Below are 6,041 nucleotides of genomic sequence, written 5' to 3' on the forward strand. Positions count from 1 at the left end.
GTCTTGTGGTTTATCAACTTTAGAAACTTAAATCCTCCTTTCTCCTGGCGAGCCTTCCGATACTTGCTCAGGCTTTTTTCTGATTGTACTGTCATGAACTCAAACATTTATCATGCTAACTGAGGAAAGTACAGTCTTGAACTTACGTATTATCTGCACTCTGCATGGTCTGACCTTGGGAAGAATTTGCTGAGATAAAAACTTCTAGGAGGATTGAATGTTCTTGAATGTTTTTTGGTTGCGCTGTACTTTCTTTTTAACATGACAGCAACGACAGAAAAAAAAATCACTCATTTTACTTTAGAATTTACTTTTTTAGAAAATACCAGAGGAATGTAGATATTCTTACAGCAACATAGCTATTTAGACAAAGGCACTATATTTCACACTTGGTGTCAGAAAATAAGACTTATATAAATCAGTAAGAAAGATGTACCACGGAGGTTTCCTACTGCACATTTGACCTGTTTGTAGTTATAATTTCGCAGAATAATTCCACCAGTGTTTAAGTGTTTATTTTTAGACCAGTGTTTTAGTTCCCACACACACCCAGCACATTTTTTTACTCTGATTGTTTAATGAAGTCAGCGAATGAAGTTGAAGGAAGTTGTGTTGTGTCTTTACTTACTGAGGTAAATCCTTGGAACCAGATGCTGTTAGGAATTCTAAATTGAAACCCTGCCTTGATGGGGCTCAACAAAATGACTCATATAGCAGCCTCAGGAAGGTTTTAAATACCTACATTAGGAGTACACCAGAACTTATAACACAAACAAAAATGGTCACATAAGACAGGAGGAGTCCACAAAAGTTCGCCACCTCTTTAGAAATGATAAGGATTGTTTCACAAGGTCTCTCATTTTTTATTGCATATTCCCCAAAAGAGTAATCTCTGAAACTCTGCTGTCTAACACAATCAATAGATTTGATTGGTGGTCTTGAAGTATTTCTCTGGCATCTGTCTATACTATGTGTCTGCAGCCATGAAAGTCAGAAAGCAGAGCAGTAGGCAAAAGTGTCCAAAATACCTTATCTGAGAGAAGGGATTTTGCCTGATGAACTGTTGTGAAAAAGTCTATCAGTGTTACCACTAGTAATGTCAAAGTATTAATATCTATATCCTTTATTTATTCAGGTAGGTCTCACTGAGATTAATAATTTGTGAAGACAGTTATGGCCTAGTGGGCTTTGAGATCTACAACTTAATATACTAAAAAGCTTTGTGTAAAGCTTTTCAAAATATAGTTACAAAGTTGCTTACAGAATAATAAAATAGAGCTCCAAGAAGGATACAATGGTTATAACAGCAACAAATATTGAAATAATATAACTGTTCACTGACCATGAGATCCCTCAGATATCAGGTGTGAGGTGTAGACGAAGCTAAGAATATTTCATAGAGGCTGCAAGGTAACTGAATATAGACAGCTCCTGTATTGTTATCAGTAAGACTTGCCTGTAACTTCATTACCTGAAAAGGGCAAATTATGTGCCAATTATTTTATTCCCACTTTCGTGACCACTTATTCTTGAAGTTGTGGGAGAGTCTGAAAGGTATCACATGTAACGCAATGTGATTGGTGGAGTACACACTGGGCAGGTTGCCAGTTAGTCACAAGGCCATAATAGAGAGACAGAGATGCACACTCGAATCTGCACATATGGGCAATTTAGAAAGGGCAGTTAGCCTAACGTCTTGATGCAAGCTCATTGTGTTATCAGGACATTGCCACACAGAACTAACACCATCCCAACAGACACAGCAGCCATGGAAGAGAAAATGCAGTGTTGGTGTTAAGTGCCAAGAAAATCGCTGTGAATTATACATTGTTGAAACTAGCTAAGCTAATGGCACAAAAGTGTCACCTTGTGCTACTTTTATATACAGAGGGATTTTGGTCAACTCAATGACTGCGAGGTGATGCCCAGGTCCAAATCATTACTTCTCCACGCACTGTGCTGACAGTTGGCATGGTGTTTGGCTTTCTCCAAATGTGGTGCTGTGTATTATGACCAAACATCCTCAATTTGGTGTCATCTGTAAAAAAAGATTACTCTTCAAGTCTTGTGGTTTTATCAAATGTTGCTTTACAAACCTAAGCAGTGCTGCCATGTTTATTGTATCAGAGAAGCTTTCTCATGACAACCCTCCCAACCGAGCTGTGCTTGTTCAGTGTTTTTCCTTCTTGTGCTGTCATTAATTTTAACATTTGAACATTCATTCATACAATCCTTATCTGTTGGGGACTTAAATGTAGTTTAATACTAGTAATATTATAAAAAACAAAAACATCAGCGCCTTTGTTCTTGCCATGTGAATGGGCCAACTCTTTTTTAAAAATAACTGTAAGAAATACTTGATTAAAACAAAAAACTTAAATACATATGTCTGAAGTCATAGTTAATGATTCTTGATCATGTGAAGGATAAACTGTCATTAAAGTAAAATGCCACTCAGATAATTCCTGGCATGTTCTTCATAGTGCAGATGTCTGCACTATGCTGTGCTCAGCAGGCTTTTTGTTACATAAAAGAAAAAAATAAAATATATAGTAAATGTTTATATTATACAGGACGTCTTTGTCTTTTGCTTAAACTGTGGGTGTTTTTCTGGTGCAACATATTTAGTTGAACTTATTACATTTTAACCAGATATCAGTCAAAATTCCAATATTGGTTACTTTCTATAAATGTAGAAGACTTTTCTGTGCATGTTGGATGAGGTCGCGATGAAGAGAGTTACAGAAAGAATAATAAAACTTTTCACAGCTTTGTTTCTTGCACTTCTAGGTAGCATGCAAAGGGTTTTCTGTGTTGAGTGGCATCACACAATAAGGCAGACCGGCGCAACCAACACGTTTTTGGCACTCAGTACGTGAAACAGGTGGCTTGTATGAGTCATTTGGACAGATTTCAAAAAAGGATCGTATTTTATTCCCCATTACGGGAAAAGGCTGTTTTGCATCCACTGTGTTAGCAGTGTTGCTCAGAATTCTGCTGCGAGACTTCTTTTAAATACTCACATGTCACACTCCAGCTGCACTGGGTCTTCTTTAAATTCAGACTCCACTTTTGGAATTGGATGTTGGCCTTTAGAGTGCTGCATGGTCATCAGGGCCCTACTGGCTATGCATCACACCGAAGGAGACAAAGCTTTTGCAACACTGGCACTCTCTCCCTCTGAGCGAAAAACTCATCTTTATGAACTTGCTTTAGTTTTTACATTCTAGCAGTTTGTTTTGAAGCACTTTGTAATGTTTCTTGAAAGGTGCTTGGGAGAGTGTGTTCAGGGTGTGGTGTCAGGAGAGGGAGGCTGACTCACACATATCTGAATTCTTCCCTTTCAAGTATGCTGCCGGGACCTGAATAGAGATCTGTGTGTGGTATGAGGGCAACTGAAAATCTGCTGCAGAAATAGACTGCAAATTGAAAAAAACACCACAAGTGTAACGCTGTGTGCGTGGACGTTTATTATCACAGAGCTATACAAGAATTTACTTTTTTTCTTACCTTTTGTGAAATAAAAATTAAAAATCACATGCGTGAAGAGAAATGTTTACATATATAAGTACATAAATATTAGTATTTTTTTCCAAAGTTAAATGTTGCAGATAATAAAATCAAAGAAAAATCATGTGAACTTGATTATAAACTCATGTAGCATTTCCCATTCTGTTGCATCGCTAACATCTTAGGGGTGATTCCCTGTAAAGGAAAACAAAAACATGGTGTTATTTTTATTGTCTCACAGAATAATACTGAAACCAAATCACTGCAGTCAATCAAAACGCAAACACCCCTGCTAGCATAACTTTAAGACAGACAAGTGTTGTTTTACTGTGCACACCCAACTTACCAGAGTAAACTGAAACTCATATGGCATTGTTCGCTTTCTTGACAGTTATGAAAAATGTGACAGGCAATATTTCTTTCAGTTGATCGACAGAGTCTCAAGTACCGACAAACACAATATGAAATTTTGTCCAGGAACTCGTGCATTAAGACGCTCACTATTACTGCTTTGGAGAAGTTCTGTACTTTATTATTATTTTATTTTTATCTTGTGTTTTAAATCTCGTCATGTTAATCAATTTAATCATATCAAATCAAATTCACATTGCCTTGATTAGAGTAAAGCTATCTTAAGATTAAATTGAGATGATGTTTATTGTACTTGACCTAAGCCCACCCGTAACCACTTTAGTTAAAGCATTTGCTTAACATGAAAGGCAACACAGCGCAGTGACACAGTATCCTTCTGTACTGATTTCTTACTTTATATTTGTTTGGAAGTTTTTAATATTAGATAAAAGTAACTCAAATAAAAATAAAATGCAGCTTTTAAGTGAAGATGTAATTTATTAAGTGAAAAATGTTTCCAAACGTACCTGGCCATATGTGAAAAAGTAATTGCCCCCTAAACTTATTACCTGGTTCTGCTCATGGATGCCATTTTTGAGTCTCTTTTTTATTTTGTTGTATCAGGAACACTGAACTTGACGTGAGCCTGCAGTTCTTTAGTTTTTCTGGGTTCTTTTGCGACCTTATGGATAAGTTATCAATGCACTCTTGTAACCCTTTCCAGACTGATAGATGTCAGTGATTTTATTTCTCACCTGTTTTTAAGCTTCTTCAGATCGTGGAATGATATATTGCATTTTGTTCTATTTAAAAGATTTCTTGGTTTACCAGGTCTGGCAGTTGTCAGGTGTAGGTCTGGCAAGTGAAACTTAATGCAGCTTTCTAAAAAACATTGTTGATCACAGTTGATTCGTGATTTAACTAGCTGGTCATTTACTTTTTCACACGGTGCCTGGTAGGTTTGGACAGCCTTTTTTCTCCTAATCAATGAAGTCAACATTTAAATAATTTTGTATTTACTCACTTTGGCATTGTCTGATATAAAAATTTGTTTGATGATCTGAAATATTTAAATGAGACGTATACAAAAGAAAACTAATAAATGAGAAACAGGAAAAGTACTTTTATTTAGCATTAGGGGAGAAACTGTACGCCTAAAACATAGTCTTATAAAAATTAGCAGATGGCAACTGGTTATCTTAACACAAGTACAGGGTTCACAGTATGACATTGAAACAGCCAATCAAATAATGATTGACACAGCCATTGGGATGTTCTCCATTACTTTGTGAAGTCCTGTTTTAAAGGTTCAAGTTTAGCATTATGTCATTTTAGCCACCAGGGGCCTGTTCTTCGTACCGCGCTAAGTGAGTTAGCTGGATGAGATTGTTGACGATTTCGCGTGATCCTGGATCGTTCGGTTCCCCGAAGCCCATCCGGGACTTGCTGTCATAGCAACAGAGCCGTAAGCGTAAACCTGCTGGGGAGCAGGTTTACTTTATGTAAACAGGATTAGATCGCGGCCACGCAGGTATGTCCGCGTCATTCATACGAAAGCAACAGCGATATTCCACCACTGTTTCACCATAAATAAATAACATCAATGTAACTAAAGATAATGCAGCACTTGATCCTTTTATTGATGTCACACAGATACATACAGGTCATTCCCTAAAAAAGGGAAATGTACTATTAACATTCTATTACATGTATGTGATTATTACAGATGTAATTCATATTTCAGAGTAGTAATTGTAAATTACTTCGTGTAATCAAGATGAGAGACCACGGCTATAAAAGCGAAGGTGGATTTGGGAAGCCTGTCGCAGCCATGTCCTGTCCGTTTACACGAGCAACCCATTGCGGAAGGTGCAAGATTGATAAGGAGAGTCCTCAGAATTCAGCGTATATTGCGGGACAGACAGGATCCTTTAGCTCAGCGCGACAGTGTGCTCATTGAGAGATATCGATTTTCCCGTGAGGGTATTATTCACTTAACCAACTTGTTGACGAGGGGGTGCAGGACCACCACCTGTCTTTTTTTTTTTTGCTCTGCCCTTTTCTTGGTTGCTGTTATGAACAAACAAACAGATTATTTCAGGGTCTCTTTCCAAGAGACGACAAGCAATATAAGTGATAAATATTACCATTCTGTAGAATATTCTTATATTTCACTTTTA

Source organism: Aulonocara sp. 'chitande type north' Nkhata Bay, linkage group LG19 (genome assembly GCF_057382095.1).
Source record: "Aulonocara sp. 'chitande type north' Nkhata Bay isolate Kocher_YH1m ecotype deep benthic linkage group LG19, A_spYH_male_GT1.1, whole genome shotgun sequence".
Taxonomy (NCBI): domain Eukaryota; kingdom Metazoa; phylum Chordata; class Actinopteri; order Cichliformes; family Cichlidae; genus Aulonocara; species Aulonocara sp. 'chitande type north' Nkhata Bay.